Source organism: Pleurodeles waltl, chromosome 10 (assembly GCF_031143425.1).
Source record: "Pleurodeles waltl isolate 20211129_DDA chromosome 10, aPleWal1.hap1.20221129, whole genome shotgun sequence".
NCBI classification, from domain to species: domain Eukaryota; kingdom Metazoa; phylum Chordata; class Amphibia; order Caudata; family Salamandridae; genus Pleurodeles; species Pleurodeles waltl.
Genome location: NC_090449.1, coordinates 1008318379 through 1008336272, shown reverse-complemented (window position 1 = coordinate 1008336272; position 17894 = coordinate 1008318379). Strand labels below are relative to the sequence as shown.

Below are 17894 nucleotides of genomic sequence, written 5' to 3'. Positions count from 1 at the left end.
AACCACTGAAATCCAACCAGTAGAACTGGAGATATGCAATCTTAAAGATTTTAGTAAAAATGTTGCAAAAATGCATTGGTTCTGCTCGGTCCATAGAGAGGCTTGGAGACCACCGTTAGTCCACTTGCAAGGGTCCAAGGCCTGGAGGGCACCATTTCGCAGGTTAGGATTCACAGATGGCAGAGTTCGGGTGTTGGGTTTGAGGCTGTTGGAGCCTTCTATCCCAGAGGCTCTAGTCATGAGGCCAGCCAACTAGCCCCTGGAGTCACTCTGGGGTCCTGGGTTCAAAAGATGCAGGTCCAGTCCTTCTCACTCAGGCAAGACGGCAGCTGTTCAGCACAGCAAGCAAGGCAACAGTATAGCAGTCCTTTCAGCAGCACAGCAGTCCTTCTTCCAGGAAGAGAATCCACAGGTCCAGAAGTGTACTGAAGAGTTGGTGCCTGGGGACCAATATTTATACCTGGGCCTTTCTTTGAAGGGGGGAAGCTTCTAGAGTTTTCCATTTTAAGTCCACAGGCATCCTGCCTTCCCTCCCCTAACTCCAGGCTGACTACAGGGGGCATGCAGCCCTTTGTGTGGAGGCTATTCAAGTGTACAAAGCTCCGCCCTCCCATCCCGCCAGTGATTGGACATCCAGGCACACCGAAGCTCTCTATTGTGTGTGACTGTCTAGGAGAAATACAAAAAGGCCAACAGACAGCTACACTCAGTCATGTGGCCCAGAAACAGACTATAGGCACTAAATAGCCAAGGCAGAAAAATGCCAACGTTTTCAAAATTGAAATTTAAAATCTGACTTTACAATAAGAGATTATTTTTTAATTACAGTTACAAAGACACCAAACATGAGTCAATTACCTCTTTTCATTTGGAGATTAAGTGTACAAGGTAACTCTATTGCCATCCTATGAGACACGCTGGCCTTGCAGTAGTAAAAAAATCAAATGTAAGAGTTTTTCACTGGCAGGAAATGTAAACTTAAAATTACATATCCTGCTTTTTAAATACACTGTGCCCTGCCCTCTGGGCTGTCCAGGGCCTACCTTAGGGGTGGCATTTGTATTGAAAAGGGAGGTTTGGGCCTAGAAAAAGGTTTATTTTGCCAGTAAAAATGGCAGTTTAAAACTGCACAAACAGGCTGCAATGGCAGGCCTGAGACATGTTTAAAGGGCTACTTAATTGGGTGACGCAGTAAGTGCTTCAGGCCCACTAGTAGCATTTACTTTACACAGCCTGGGCACATGTAGTACCACTTTACTAGAGACTTATAAGTAAATAAAATATGGCAATTATGGATACGCTACCATGTTTTAAGGAGCGAGCACATGCACATGTGCACTGGTAAGCAGTGGTAATGTGCACAGAGTACTGAGGCCAGCAAAAACAAGATCAGTAAAAATGGAGGAGGGAGGCAAAAAGTTTATGGAAAGACTATCCTAAGACTGACAGGTCTCACAAACCACAATGTAATCGTGGAATACTATGCACAGGAAATAAAATCATACACAATATGCCCAGATGTAGAAATCAGAAGTGCCAAAAAAGGTCATACAGAAACATAACAGCCAGGCAGAGGTGATGGGACAGTGAAAGAGAGAGGTAAGATTATACTTCAGCTCCTTATTAACGATAGCCAAAAAAGTAGTACGTAAACTCAGGGGTTTGGTGTCGAAATGTCTAAACTTTTGTTGCATCCCCAAATAGGAACTGTGCCATAGTGCATTATTCCTGAAAATGATTGGTTCTCGGAGAAGTGTGTCAGATTTGCTAATGGATTTTAATACCTCCTGAACGTTTAAGCTTTAAATCCAAGTATTGGGAAGAAAGGTGAGCAGTATCTTGTGGCAGGGCCTAATGCCTGCAACAGGAATGGATAAAACCAAGGACAATGGGAGCCTTTGGTGGAGACTCCTATTGACCTTGGCTGTATCTATTCTTGTTGCAGGCATGAGGCCCAGCCACACAAGTAGTGCAGCGTTTTTATCAGCACAAGTGAGGTAGGGATTTTGTGAATTCCTGCAGATTCCAGAATTTTCCATCACAAAAATGTAAGGGAAATGCATGATTTCAGGCACAGTTTGAGGTTTGCAGGGCATTGTGGGTAAGAAAACTTAATGTGCTTTACTCAGGGCACACCACCCTGCAATTCCCTGGTTGTCTACATTTCAAAAATGTCTGTGGTTGGTAGGTATTCTGTGAGTGGCGGCTGAGCATGGCCCCAAATCCCGCAGCTCTCCATTTTGTATCAAAGTCTCTTGGCCCACCCACACAAGTGAGGTACCATTTTTATCAGAAGACTTGGGGGAATGCTGCGTGGTAGGACATTTGTGGCTCCCCTCAGAATTCAGACGTTTTTGTCAAGGAAATGTGAGGAAAAGGTGTGTTTTTAGTCAACGTTTGAGGGCATGTGGTTAAGCTAATGGTTTCGGATGCAAGAGAATGGTGTGAAATGCACCCTAGACTCCCCCAGATATCTAACGTTCAGAACCGTCTGGGTCTGGTAGGTTTTTCCAGGTGGCAGCCTACCAAAGCCCAAAAAGTGCAGTCGTTCACCTTTGTAAAAGGGATGATACTGGGAGTTGGCCAAACTCTCCAGGCCCATTTGTAAAAACAACACCCAAAAGAATCAAATGTCCTTTTACTTGCCATTGGGATGGATGGCTTTAGTCTACAAGAAAGCAGAAAGACTGCTGAGGATTTAGGGGGAGGGTGGGGCCTGAGGTTAGGCTGGAAAAAGACCCTCCCTATTATTTTATTTAAAATATATATTGCTGCCATATAATTTTTTTTTTTTCGCAGAGGGGCAGAGCAGGCTCTCCTGTCCTTGTTGTTTGCCCTTTCCGTCCCACCTCCTCCTGATTCGTTGTTGACATCCCTCCCACCCACTCTCACATTTCGCTCCCACTCGCCCCCCACCTGCCTTACAACAGTAAGCGATATGATGGCCGTGTCATAGCGCTTTGTTTTACTTACTTAAAGAAATAGTGCTTTGATTTACTTACTTTAAGCCATCTTCAAAAAACGCTGACAAAGCCAAGTAGCTCAGGCAGAGCTATTTGACTTCATTGTTTTTTAACAGATATCACCGCAGCGCGCAATAAAAAAAACTTCTTAATGGGCAGGGTTAAAATATTACATTGACAAGGCAATCTATCTTTGTCAGCAATTATGTTCCATGAGTTTTTCCTCAAGAAAGGTTGTGGTATATGGAGCTCGTGCGAAGGCACTCCAGAAGACCAATCATCAGCACTTATACATCTGAAAAGGCCGCTCCTTACTGTTCTTTCCCACAGGTGCAGGATGCTTTTAAACTAGAGGATGCTGCAAAGGAATATACATCTATTTAGACCCCACGGAATATACACGGATTGAAAACACACATCCGAGCTGGATGTGGCGACATGGATTGACATGGGAAACTTGATAGCTCTGGACAGTTCCTGGTTAGTTTGTGTGAATACAGAAATGCATAGTAGAATTCACTGTGTTTAGATATGGCTTTACACAGGCACTTGTACGTACGTGAGAAGGTCTGTTAGGTTTTGTCTTTGTTGCAGTTTTATACAGCGTAGACTTGCCCCGAAAGTATTGGAATGCTTTACAGTTATGCTACTCAAGATCACATTCACTTTTAAGGTTTCACCTGTAAAGTGCGCATGTGCTGTCAGTGAAAGCTATTGTAAATAAAAACAAGCATTGGCAAAGCCAATAGGTTTTGCCTACGTGAAATCTATTGAATATGGCAATGTATTTTTTACATGTCACCAGTAGCGGTTCCTCCGTTAGGGCGTCTCCCTCCCCCACCAGCAGCAGAAGCTGCAAAACCTTTCACAATGAAGGATCATAAACAGTGAAACGGTGTGGCATTGGGGTGGTGAGCAGTGAGGGAAGTGCACTGTGCACTCCCCTCAGAGTGCGTGTGTGTTTGGCCGGCCGTGTTGTGTTTGGCCGGCAAAACACACATGCACAGTGTGTGCTCTCCAGCCTGGCACTGTGTTGCCAGGCTGGAGAGAGCAGGCACAGACACCCAGTCTGCCTGGGAGCGCCCTTGCTGGGTGCTCCCAGCCAATCCTGATGCTGCTGAGCATTGGCCGCAGGGCAGGCTGGAAGCCTGTGCCTGCAGCGACAAAAGAAAGAGGAGTGGCGCTGAGGTGGATTAGGTATGTTTTTAATTTTTTTAAATTACATTTTACTCCCCGACCCCTGCGCGCCGCACCGCCCCTTTTGAGCGCAGCGAGCCGCGACTGCATGTCACCCAGCAGTTGAGCTGCTCTGACACATGGCTTAAAGTTTTTAAAATGCTATAATGCAGACAATGCTAGCAGCATCAGTGCTTTTCTTCCTCTTTGAACCATGTTGCACAGTAGCTCAACTGCTGTGCAACATGTAAAAAAAGATTGAGAAAGCCAATAGATTTTGCATGAGCGAAACCTATTGGCTTTGCCAATGCTTATTTTTAAAATGCAGCCTGTTTCCCTGAAGGAAAAATGGTATGTATTTAAAAAAACAAAAAGAAACGTTAAAGTTACATTTTGTAAGAGTAGGCAGTGGTTTGTTTCAACATTCACAAAGGGAGGGAAGGGGTCCTGTGAGTACCCCTTCCCATTAGCAAATGGTTACCACACCACCCTTGAGGTGTTGGTAAAAAAAAAAAAAAAAAAAAACGTTTTGCGACCATAATTTGGTTGCAAAAAATTCATACATACCACTGCAATTCGGTATTTAGAAGGGACGCCCTAAATACGCACCTTCCAAATACTGTATCACTAAACACAACTAGCAATTCAGTAACGTTACTGAATCGCAATTTGCGTTTATATGGAAAAATAATTTTTGCAGGTGGAAACGGGCCACTACAAAAATATTTTTGTACATATTGCCCCATATGTCCGAAACACTGACAGATGAATCCAGAAACTGTGAAAGAAGTTGGGACTGTCCCATTGTAATTATTTTTGTGCAGTTTCATTTGGCACAAACCTGGTTTAAGGGCATTAGAATGCTTTCTATGAGCACCAGAGTTTATTTCACAAGGTTGTACTCAGTTATTTTATGCACAGGAAAATGAAGCGATTTGCCCAGAGTCACAAGATGTTGAGCCGACGCTGGGACTCGAACATGGTTCCTCAATTCCAAGGGCAGCAAGTCTGGCGGTTAGGCCTCATCTCTCCACTTAAAACTAACAGCAACCAGAGAAACAGTGCTATGCAAGGCTGCTGCTCCACAAAATGCTTCTTTTGCAACTGTGAGGCATGCAACAAATTCTATTTCACAGAGCAAAAGATTGTAATGTGTCATTTTTTTATATACACCATCGGCAAATGAAAAATAAGAAAAGAAGCGTTAACTATTTAAACCTTCCAGATTCCCATCTGATACAAGAGAATATTAAAAATATAAATGTTTTCAAATAAGTAAACTTGGTACGAGCAGTTTTGTTGGAAAAGCTGCAATAAATGGAAATACTTTTGGAAAGAATTGCGGAAACCACAAAGTTGACAGACATTAAATTGCAGATTATTGTCTGGAATGCAGGTTCGGCTTCCAAGCTTCCACTGCTCACATAAGCCATCATTTTTCTAAGTAAAAAGAGGGTTATTGTCAGGGAACACAACATTTTTTGATGTAATTGCAGAAAAAACTCGAGGCACCCTAACCAAATAAGAAAAAAACTCTAATGCGCGTGTACAACTTCTTAAATGTTTCTTCTAGTACGAAGGAAAGCAAATGGGCTCTGGGTACAGGACTGTGGAGGCTGAGAGCAAAGGGACAAAACAGCAGAATATCACATTAATTAGTTACTAATTCCTGCCTTTCTTAGTCTTCATACTTTGGATGCCAGAGGAAAACCACAGATCAGGAGACAGGAGTTTGGTTTTGGAAGTAATTCCTTGGAGAGATTTGGAACCAATTACAAAGCCATGAATCTGGGCTGGAGCCAAAGGTCCAACAGCAGTCAAACTGGCTTTAAGTACATTAGCAGCTAATCATATTACTGTAGGAACTAAGGAAAGAAGACAGAAGACTGTTAAATAAACAAATGGATTTTTTTTGCCTTTGTTGTCCTTTTTTAATCGAGAAAATGTCGAGATAAACTGAGCTTGCATGCTCATTAATAAATAACACAACTCTACGTCACTCAGCTGCAGACAGCACTGGGACATAATTGTTACATATATTATTTTACGTAGCACAGATCCATAAAGGCCTACCATACGCTTTACAAAAAACAATATAAAATACAAATGAAGATACATGAAATAGCACTGAAAATCCGAGCCAAAGCAAGGTTTTGGCATTTTTTAATGTCAAGAATAGCAGCAGCAAGCGCTGCTTTTCTGACCTGTTGTAATGTATTTGTGGGCTTTAACCATGCCCACCTCATGACCATCACTTTCATTCGTTCCTAGGCTTGCCTTTCAAAAATACTGTGATGTCATTGGTAAATGCATTACATTTTCCCACCTTGAGGCTGGTTTGCTGCGCCTTGCAGACTGACCCTGTTGCATGATTGCCGATATACTTCAGCGTGGGCGAACTACTTTTTCCTTTTGTCTCTGCCCCTCACGCTCTATGGCAGCCATGGCCCTCACAGTGTGAAGTTGATCAGTGGTACTGGAGCGCTTACCACATTGTTTTCTTTTGTCTATTCCATTTGCGTTCCTTAGCGTGAACAGTGCAAACTCGATCAGCGGTATTGGAGTGCTCGTCACATTGTTTTATTTTGAATCCCCACTTCATGCTCCATAGCTTTCAAAAACAGTTATAATTGGTAAATACATTATGATAAAAACAGAGAAGTCCTCAAAGCGGCTCTCCTGACACAGCGAGAGAGCCGATACTACAATATTCAGTGCACTCGAGAAAGCCGCCCCAGAATGCTTTGTGGGCATTACTTTTACAAATCATTTTAGCCATAATTCAGCCTGTGGTGGTCCCAGGACAATGGGACCACCTTCAAAACATTCACAACAACGTGTGCTTTCTGTCTCCATTATCTCTGGGTCCTCACACTAGGTTAGTGGGGACCCTAAAATAATAACCCCTTCTACGATTCAGTGTATTTTTAAGCACTCTCATGGCTAGAGCTTTTGTGTTACAGTGGGAAGTAGTTTGTGTTTTAAGGGCCTTGTTTGTCATATTATTGTAGTAGGCCTGCTAGTCCTAAAAATGTGTAATGCATTAAGCCCTCTAGGGGCTAAATATATGGTTTCACTGCATTACTAGTGTCCCTTTTCTTTTCATGAAGTTATGCTCTTTAGGGGGTAGCTATATGGTTACATGCCCATGATCCTAACAAATGCTACTTTTATTCAGTGTCCTCTAGGGGCTGACCTAAGCATTACAGCTGACATACTATAAGATTTGCGGCACAAAAACTCACCCCATAATGCTTTTCAGGGCATTGCTTTTACATAACATTTTTGCTCATACTCAGCCTGTGGTAGTCCTAGGACAATGGGACCACCTTCAAAACGTTCAACAAAATCTGCTCTGTCTAAATCATCTATGGGTCCCCACACTAGGTTATACTAACTCCTCACAGCATTCAGTGTCTTTTTAAGCTCTCTTGTGGCTGGAATTTTTGATTTACAGCTGGGAGTAGTTTGTGTTTTAAGGGCCTTGTTTGAAATAATATTCCAGTTGGCATGATAGCCCTTTAGTTATAAGCAGGTCCACTGGAATTATGTGGCAAGAAAAGTCCAGTTATGAATTTAAAATACCAATAGCTCTAACTCACGTAAATGTGAGATCATTTCCATTGTAAATGCTTGTTTTGTTTGAGAATCTGGTCTGAGTTTGACAGGACAGCTCTAAAGACCAGACCAACACTGATGTCAGTATTGTGGTCCATTGTGCCAAGAAAATGTAAATTATGTGACATTATGCAGCACATTTTATCACTAAATTATTTTGCCATGTTTAAGCTTGTTAACACTGTCTGGGCATTAATTGTACCTCTTTAGTATTACGTTAACTCCCAAATATAGCAATAAGCCGCAGTAAGGTGACCATGCAAACTTTGCAAAGGGCCTTCTACTGCATGGCAACACGTGTTGCTGTGTGTTTACCAACTTTTGAACTGTTAGAACTAGAGACAACTTTTTTTGGTTAAAAACTGCAGCTCATGTGGCAGATGATGTATTATGTGGCAAATGCAGCAAATCTACAATAATGCGAAAATCGTCACGGCTGCACAATCTCATAATGCCAGCAGCCTTGATTATACACTACCTTCTTCGACTCGCGACTTTGGTAGCTTAGTTATAACAAGCATTGTCAATGCCAAGACGTCTCATATTTCTGAACTTTTGGTTTTGCCAAGGCTTAAAAACAAAAAGAAAATGGTCATGTCTATATTGCTAATGCTGAACAGCACCAGTAAAATTAAAATAAACCCATGATGACTTGAGTTCTGATAGCTGTCCTCTCTATAGCCCCCCATCTTTAGAGGTCAGAAAGACACACCCTTATCTTTGTTAACTCCCTCAAGTTCCAATTCACAGCAATTCTGTATTTTGCCAGCACAAAAGCAAATCTATAAATCTATTTCTGGCCTTCGCTTTTTGGGCCTCTGCTTATGGTCCAGCAACCACACTGCCAGTTTAACCACCAATCTCTTATTTATAATCTCGGATACTGAGGTTGTTATAGCTCCCCAAAACCTGTCACCACTGGACAATCCCATGCGAAGTGAAAAAAGTCAGTGGTACCTTGATCACACCTTGGGCAACAGTCCTCAGCTCCAGGACCAATCTTAGATAATCCTGCTGGGGAAAGATATGTCTGGTGCAAATAACTGAACTGGAATAGCTTAGGGCAGTTCTAGAAACAGTCTTGGTGTACTCTAATGTTTCATCTTCCCATCATCCTTCACCCATCAATCTGGAGTTTCTTCCATTTCCATCTCACAAGGCAGCCTAGCCGCCTTTACTGGTGCTTCATGTGTCATGAACTGGCCTGGACCAGTATTGCATGTGCTCGTATTTGTTCAAGTGTGCACAGCATGTTGCCGCCATAAATGATGGACTCTACACACTCCCGCCTCCATACAAGGGTGCTGCTCCCTTGTTTGTGCTATTGCACAAGGTTTCGTGGGGAGCCATAGCAGGATGTCTGGAGCATAAGCTCCGGGCTAGTTGTTCTTCAGGAGGGGCAGAGGGCGGTCCGTTTGAGATCCTGATGGTCCTTTCCTTGGTTTGGAAGAACTGCAAAAGTCGCCTCCCTGGTGGACTATGGTAAAGTGCCTGCTAGACGTGGTCCTCATATAGCACATGTATATAGCTCGGAAGCAGCTGTTCTTTAAATGTGAAATAAAAATCCAGTGCAGTCTGTCTAGACCACGAGCTTTCCTTCTGGGTAGGTTGTCCATTGCGCCTTTTATTTCCTCCAATCTAAGTGCTGTTTCCAGGCGTTCCCTCTGATCAAGTGTAGTGTTGTGATGGGGATGGCCCTCAGATAGTTTTAAATGTGCTCTGTCTCCCAGCTAGGAGAGGCTGCATACAGTTCTTTGCAATAGGCAACACGTATCTCAGTTTGTGTACTCATGGTGTTATCGGGGTTCAAGTGTGTGACTTTTATTGTTAGCCTAGGGATTCCGCTGCCACCCGCTGGGTTAACAGTTTGTCGGGCTTGTCCCGGTCCATGTGTCCTTTCTTCACAAATTTCTTATAGTTTACACATCTAAACTGGTCCATTAGCTATTATACTTGCTTTTGCCATCAAATCAGCCATTGTGCTACCTCTTGGTTACTTGGGATTTTGCATTCTGCTTGTCTGATAATTTCTTGATTTAACACCTTTAATGTTTGCTGTAATGTTTGTTCTAGGCCATAGATGGTTTTAATATTGATGCTCCATATCACAGGGGTACGAATGGGTTTCTGTTATGTCTCCGGGTGGAGGCCACTGGTGTAGAGCTCCTCCATGCCAGGGTTGTTTTTAATGGGGTGTGATGAGAATCTGTGAGTTCACCATCTTGTGCCCTTCTCTGTGCATAGCTAGGTGCATGTCTAACCTTCTGCGAGTAGCAGGGAACAGGGAGTGAAAAGAGTATTCACACATTTCTGGGAAAATTTCTTCCGGATATTTACCATCTTCCATTGCTGTATCCCCTCATTAATTTTGTTTGAGTTTGTCCTACAATGGGTTTACCTGTAACGATAGGACCAACAGGTCTACATCTATATAATGGATACAATTTTAATCGCCAGCCACAGCCTGGTATACATTGATTTCTAATGAATTCTGAGGAAAGACAGTCGAACACCTGGTTAAAGTTCAGGGCACAGATGCTAGCTAGGTGCAGTGGTTACCCCTTTATCGTTTACTCCACCATCGCACTGATGAAATATAGGACACCCACGCCTACCCAAATCAGGGTAACCTTGGAATAAGCTGGAAATATGGTACCTATATGTTGATCTTGCCATTATTTCTGGAGTCTCTCAATGTCCTTCTGTGTGAGATGTGTCTGCATTTAAGGAGGCATGGGATCAATCTCTTTGGGCAGGAGACCCCCAACCTTCTGACATTCCAGGTTATGCAGTTATATTTTTTTCAGCAGCCCCTGTGAGAGTAGGGTCGTGTATATGTGATTCTACCATGTTGGGTACGTCTTTCTACCTACTGAATTAAGGCCTCTTGTGTTTAAACCCACCGAGTATCCCTTGTGTACTCCACCACACCCATGTGTCAATTCCAGAAACTAATAAACCATATTTCAACTTCCCATCCCAGGTCTGAACTCCACCAGTGTTCCGACCATAAAATGTAACAATAAATATGAAGTATAGTAAATTATCTAGTAATTGTAAAAGAGGTTTGCCCAAGTTTCTTGCCTCCCCATGCCACCACGCCTTCTGTTAGTGTCTATGCCATAGGTATGCTATGACAGCCATGATTTTTACACTGCTTGTCTCCTGTGTGTTGGACCCCCTCAAAAGGTTATATTTGCTGTCCGGGTAATACTATGTTGCAAGCAGTCATAGGAGTAATCGCAGAACCTCATACATGAACAGGGCCTGTGGTGGACGTCTAGGTGTCCAACTCTGTTGCCGATGATCCCCGGTCACTGGAGGAAATTGGCTTTGAACTCAGAACCTCTGAAACACATTGGCCATTATTTGGGCTCTTTCATTTGCTGCCTGTTTTTTAGTTCAGTCTATTTTTTACCTTGTCATTTTCCCTGCTTCTTTTAATTTGTTGTTGTCTCACTGGGTCATTGGGCTCGTCTCCTTAGTGTAAGTCTCCTTTACTTTCGATCCATTTCCAGACTTCCTCTGGTTCCATGAAGAAATGTGCCTTGTTGACTGCCACCACCCTTAATTATGCGGTAGATCAATCTGTATTTTTGACATCGCTGTAGTAGTTGTTTTTTAACAGCCAGAAAATTGATGTTTAGGCGGCACTGGATTTGATGTAAATTGAAAATATTCCATCAGAGTTATTTGGGTTAAATAAAATTAAGCCCGCTGCCCATCGCTTACTACAGTGGCCTTCATTAACGTATGAATGCCCTACCTGGCACAAATATAGGGACTGTTATGTGATAAGGTCCACGTAATTATTAGTTCAGGTTAAAGAGAATATCTGGCTCTACTGGGGCTTATAATGTATCCGAGTCTGAAAAAGGATTAATGTGGATTTCCTTGGGTCTGCCTTGAACAAAACGTGGTCATTCAATCGGGGCAGTAGAAACAGGATCCGGTATTTAAAATGCCTGTATTTGGCCGCAGAACTTTAGCAGAAGGTGGTATTATCAGTCTAAAGTCTGTAAACTGATTTATTTAGACGTAGATGGTGAGAAATGTAAATCGTTGAAAAGCTCTTTAATCTTTATACGTTTTATTTTGTTTTCTTACTGTTTTCATCCTCTTTAGTTCCCCTCTACTGCCTGCTGTGACTTTGAAGTTCCAGGATTTGTGCGGCATGAATTTAAGCCTCGAACTTTCTGACTGAATATTTAAATATGTGGAAGTGCCGGAGTACCAAACAGGCAAAGTAGGCACCAGCTATGGCCCCACTTCTTTTAGGGGCCCCGCGATGACGGATCAAAATAATATTGATTTGATCTTGAAAGAAAATTACAATCAAGCTTTCTTAAATTGTTTTCAAGAGATAGAAAAAAATGAATCAACTCAAAGAAACGAAAACTTTATATTAAAGACTCTATAGAGAAAATACTGTATTATTGTAATGTACCCATTAACAACTTAAAGTACATAAAACACAGTCATCAGATTCACATAACAGTCTGTCTCTTACAAGCTCATCTTCTGTCAGCTGTCAGTTTGTAAAACGATCTGGTGCAATCTATGTATGTGTAAAGTTGTTTTGTTTAACGAAATTGGTTTATTAAAATCGTTAATAAAATAAAAAACATATTAGGAGATACTGTGCTGGGGGGCCCCAAAATTTCAACTGCTAGGGGCCTACACAGGGTTTAATCCCACATTGTGTGGGATGATATCATGTTCACTCCCTGGTACGAATTACCAAGTGTGATAATTATCATACTGTCTCACTTTTTCCTGCTAAATTCCGGCAGGTCAAATACGACAAAGTTTATTGGGGGAAAAGGCCTAGGAAAAAAGTAGAACATGCCGACTCCTGTTTCTTAAAACTAATCCGCATAATATACATCATTTCCCTTTACAAAGTCAGATTATGAGGTATTTAACACATGTGGAAAATACCCAAACCTATTTTGACAAACCTGACATATTCAGAATTTGGGGATTTCAAGCGCGGTGTAATGTGCATCTCAAACTTGTTGTGCACAAAGGTTAAGGAGCTATGTAGGTCTAAGGAGCTGTGTAGGCCGGCCAAATATATTCACAATTTCCTGCTGCATAAGCAGGGAATATTTCACAAAAATCACAAAAGTGCTTCCACTGGCAAGGCAAGAGAAACAGACTGCCCTGTCACAGTTACCTGATGATAATTATTTTTTTTGTTACTCAGAAACAAACTTTCAAACCATTGATCTGTTTTATGAGGGAAAAAAAAAACAAGAAAGCATGATTGCCAATTCACAAAATGCCAGGGGTAGCGGAGGTGACCATATGCCGTTTAACCTTTACATTCATTCACACACGCATGCTTACGCATACACAGTGCTTTAAACAGAAATACAGAGGTGCAGTTACTCGCTATTTAGAGTACCTGTTTGCTCCTGAAAAGTGCCAGCACTCAGCCATTGTAGTGTTGTGCATCAGTGCTGAAAAGTGCAGGTACCCTCCCCTTCAAATTAAAGAAGTGCAGTTACTCAGTACCAGACAGTACCTGCCTATTTAAAGCACTGCACATACACACTTATTTACACATACACACACTTGTTTTCACATAAACACTCTCACCTTCAAGCTGCACACAAAATACTTTCAAAATCATTTTTTACTTACCTCAGCTGCCAGGGAGGGTCATATTCAAGCAAACTGTAATTCATTCTTTATATAACTAGTTGCGAATAATAAAATATTATTCACTATTTGTGTAATAAAGAATTGACAAAAAACTAGTAAAGTGAGGACCTGATATATGTGCCTAGGACTGATTTCGCCACCTCTGAGGACATGGGTCGCAAATGCAGTGCTAGGGGTCTCACGGGACAAGCCAGAGGTCGCAGATGCGACCCCTAATTGATGTCCATGTAAGAAGGAAAGGATCTAACACAATGGGGGTTCCCAGCTCGTGCGGCATGTTTTTCCCTAATTCCGATTGTATAGCATTGTTTATATAGTAGGCTCGCACCAGTGGTGTTGCCCCGTGGTTACTGCATGCCAGAGAACAAGTGGCAAAGGCCCGGACGAGAACAAAGAAACAACACTCCTCTCAGGTTTTAAAATCCACCTCCAAGAGAAACAGCACGAGTCACAAGCAAATATAACACTTTCCGAAGACACAACTCAAACAAATGTTTGCATTGTGTACTGTACAGAAGAAGTGATGTATTGAAAGCAGGAAAGATTTCAGCATCTTTTATATGTGAAAACAACCAGGAAATATCTTGAAAAATTCATCATGTGAATGTGTCCTGAGACAGGGCACAAGTCGGGAGTAACATATTTTGATAGTGCACCACTAGTTGCAATATATCACAAGAGTCCACAAATCATAAAGCACCACTTTCGTTCATTCACTTTTCTTCTTTTTATTCAACTTCTCATTGGAACAAATTCATAAAAACAGCAGCCAACGCGTTTCGTCCTCAACACAGGACTTCTTCACAAGTCAGGAGTAAGCGCGGGTAGACGGCGTCCTCCCATTAATTTCACAGGGTGGACGCCGTCTCCTCTGCCAAGTACTTGCCCCACAAGGAAACATGCTGAACTTTACCAGGACACATTCAGCAGCACATGCCGGTTGTCTGCCTTCCCTTCCCAGTAACGAAGTGCTGGGGGGAGGCTTTTTATTTTCACCTCCAGATGGGCCAAAGATAAAGGTCAAATTTAAGATGACAGCTCTCCTTTTCTCTAAGGATCAGTGCTTTAAATGGGCCGGTACTGTCCGGTACAGAGTACCAGCACTTTTTTATTTTGAGAAGGAGAGTACCTACACTTCTCAAGAAAAACGTAATACTTTTATTTGGAGAGTACAGGCACTTCTCAGAAATAAGCATGTACTCTGTTACAGAGTATCTGCACCTCTATTTTTCCATTTCAAGCACTGTCCAGGATGATCCTGGCTGGGACCTATTATAAGCCTCACACACAGATGAAAATGCAATAGAGGAGGAACAAAGGCACACACCAAGTACGTCACAAGTACTTAAGAGAAACTACGATTGGAGGCAAGCTTTTGACTTTGTTCAATCATTATATATAAAAATATGCATGCATTCTCAATTTAGCATTGCTAAATTATGTCTCTTTTATTGACATACTGAATTGACATCTGTTCGATACATTTCTAAATCCCAGGGCCTGCATCGCCATATGTGTAAGATGCTACTTTAATATTCTTGCTGACAGTTCTTACTATCTGTATTGTTCAAGGAGGCTTTAGGCTCTATTAAGTTTTTGTGAGGTGTCTCCTTTACATTTTTGCACTATGACAATTGCTAATAAAAAGATGTCAAAATAGAAAAAAATATATGCATGCACTGGAAGAGTGTCAGATGTTTTGAGCTGTACGAGTATATAAAACTTGCAAGGTATGACTTTGTGATGAGAACATACATTCTGTGTGCAAGAGGTCATGTGAAATTCGGTGGGCAAAAGGGTTGTACGAGTTGGTCCCAATATCAAAATGTACCACAGCAGAATATAGATCAGGTTTTTTTTCTAAATACTTCAAATTACGTATTCTAAATATATCCCAATGCCATAATCCCTTAGTGTATCCGGATTAGGAAAAATACATTGATTTACATTGCATACATGGTTACCACACAATTTCTGATAAACTTTGCTCCCAATGTGTGGTGGAGTTTGCAAAGTCAGGCATTCCTGTTGTTCAACAGCTGGGCTGGACAAATATTTTTGGCATTAAAAATAGGTAAATGATGGCTAAATATCAATTTTGCCTTATCTGCCAAAAAAATCTCTTTTGCAACTCTGCAAATAACAGTCCCCCCTGCGTGCTAGGGAGGACTGCTGAGAAGTAAGCCGTGTGCTGCACTGCGCCGACCAGGCTGGAGCCCGTGTGTAGTGCTGAGTCGGTGACACCGTGTGCCAGGAGGCGGTGCTGTGTGACAAGAGCCTTAGCGTTGTGCTCTTGCGGGCTGCGACCTCATATGCCAGGAGGGGACGCCACTGAAGATTTCACCATGCCAAATGGATGCAAGCCTGTATACTGTGAGATACAGTGACTGCGTATGCTAGAGGGGGTTACCAGGAGCATGAAGAAAGGCAGCCGGGTCTGCCATTCCCTACCGGGAAAGTGAGGATGCTGTAGGACCTGCACATCAGCACCTGGGTGAGGGATCTGTGACAGGATCATCATAGCAATCCTCCACTGGGAGACGAATCGGATACTTATTGCAGGAGGTGCAGCAGAGAACTTGTGGTCACTTAAAGAGCGTGACCAAGTGTGAGGGACTCTACTCTCGCAGAGTGCAGCCACCTGGGTCACATGTAGCAGACTCACCTGAACTCAGTTGCTTCAATCGCCTGCCGATGGTAAGTGCTCCGGAAGTCTAAACGATGCATGTCTGCAGGTGCCGGTAAGCATGATTTCGGGCCTATCAGCCCCGCGGGGAACTTGCTGCTGGTTAAACTCAGAGTCAAAGTGGATTATTGAGAGTTGGACTGCTTGTAGTGCGTACTCTGCCTGTTACCAGTAGTGAATAGGGAATAACCACTATTGCGAATGCCAAGAGAGAGTGGTACAGAAAATTGTAAAGAAACGCATCGTCCTCGGGGTGGGGACTGTGTGATTGTTGTGAATGTCGTTGTTTTCCTTTGTGTTGGTTAGCGAAAGAACTTCAATACTTCTCTTTTTCCATAAAGTTGAGTTTTGACTGGACAGCAATTTATTGCTACTGCTGAACGCATTCGTAGTAGTGAGTCCATGTCCTCTATGCTGAAGACACACCTCCCCACGAGGGAGCCTTGGACTGCTGGGACCATGACTACACTGAAAGTCAAGTGCAGAGAGTACTCGACGCCAGTTACTCAAAATCCACAGTGAGACGGGCCCTTGGGCATCAGGAGTAAAAGGCTCCAACCCCCACGGTTGAGCCCAGTAACCCTTGCTTGCCCAGTGGGGTTCTGACACGAACCATTATTTTATGAAGGTGTTATATTTGCCACTTGTAATTTCGCTCATGCACCTTTTGAGACCTCAGTCTTGCCTATTAGTTCAGACTCTTAAGGCTTCAGCCCCTTTGTCCACCACTGATATTCAGTGGGTCATCTATCAAACAGGGTTTTTGGTTGCAGATACCTAGCTCAGAGTCAGTGAGCTACACGTTCCATCCCGTCATCAATGATACAATATTGTTTTAATAATTACGAAGTGTTCTTTACATACATCCGTTATTACTTTGACATGTCGGACTTTCATACTAGTTAGCAGACTGTTCAGTCTTCGAGACTGCAAGCAGATTCCAAGAGGACTTTTTCCACAAGATTCCATGACATCTGGTGCTACTCGGGTGGAATCCTCTGCTTCAGGGTGCTACACCGTTGCAGGTTTCCCTCCTCAAGAAGGCCTTCATGTCCACGCGGTGAGGATAACGGCTCTGCCCATCACTTTATTGTTCCCCATCTACTGGGACGTCATCTGCAAGGCAGCCACATGGTCTATGCTGTATGCCTTGTATAAACATTCCATTCATAACTTCAGTTTGTGAGCGGATGCTCGGGTTGGTCGAGCCGAGTGAGGTGTAGTAATGAATGGGTTGACTAAGTTGGACGTATTAGTAAAGTGATCTGCCACTACCCGAACCACTGGTGACAGGGCCCATTTTTCGCGCTTGCAGTTGGTTCCCAGAGCGTCATTGTTACGTCATGTGTAGTATATGTCTGAACACGGCTCCTACAATTTAAAAATTGGCTATTAACGCTTTGTACCACCCGCCTCGCCCTGCGGCATGGTGTATCTGACCAGCATAGAGAAAAGGATCGAATGACTAGCGCCTGAAATGTGCGTAAGTCTCACGTTATTGGCCAGCCCTGCCTCTGTCTTTTAGAATGGAAAACCATTGTATAATGCCAGCATTTTTTTCTTTTCTTTTTTTTTACAACAGGTGCATCTTATTACAGAACGGAATTAAGTGGTTACCGAACCTTTTTGGCCCAAATCCATTTTACTCCGATTAAAAACTCTCTGGTGCCAAATTGTATATACACACAAGTGGAAGGAGTCATTCCTGTACATCTGTGCAGGCTCCGGCTGGAGTCCTTTTCTGAGAGACTTTAAGGGTGAATAAGAGGTAAACAGACATC

At 42.7% G+C, this 17894-nt stretch overlaps 1 protein-coding gene across 1 annotated transcript in view; it reads right to left on the bottom strand.

The window, feature by feature from the left end:
• The window catches only part of ACAD11 (acyl-CoA dehydrogenase family member 11), a 269487-nt gene that overhangs the window by 54353 nt on the left and 197240 nt on the right, over positions 1 to 17894 (bottom strand). The window lies entirely within an intron of this gene.